This window comes from Silurus aristotelis (genome assembly GCF_946808225.1).
Source record: "Silurus aristotelis genome assembly, chromosome: 15".
Taxonomy (NCBI): domain Eukaryota; kingdom Metazoa; phylum Chordata; class Actinopteri; order Siluriformes; family Siluridae; genus Silurus; species Silurus aristotelis.
The window spans coordinates 11,558,535-11,558,760 of record NC_139588.1 but is presented as its reverse complement, the minus strand read 5'-3'; positions in this window follow the sequence as shown (position 1 = coordinate 11,558,760).

Genomic DNA, 226 nt, shown 5'->3' with positions numbered 1-226 from the left:
GTTACAGGGGCCGACTGTGAAACTGTGAGACGAACAGAAACGACGTGATGGTCATTCTTGTTCCATAAAAGGGAGTGTGTGGTGTGGGGGGGTTGGGGGGGGGGGAACGTGGAGTCGGGTTTCTTTCCCGCCCCGGAGTGAGACCTGAGGGACATTTGGCGCGCAGCAGGTCGGGCGCGCGAATGGAGCAGCGTACGGCTCGTGCCTTCAGCGCCCCGCCCTCTCT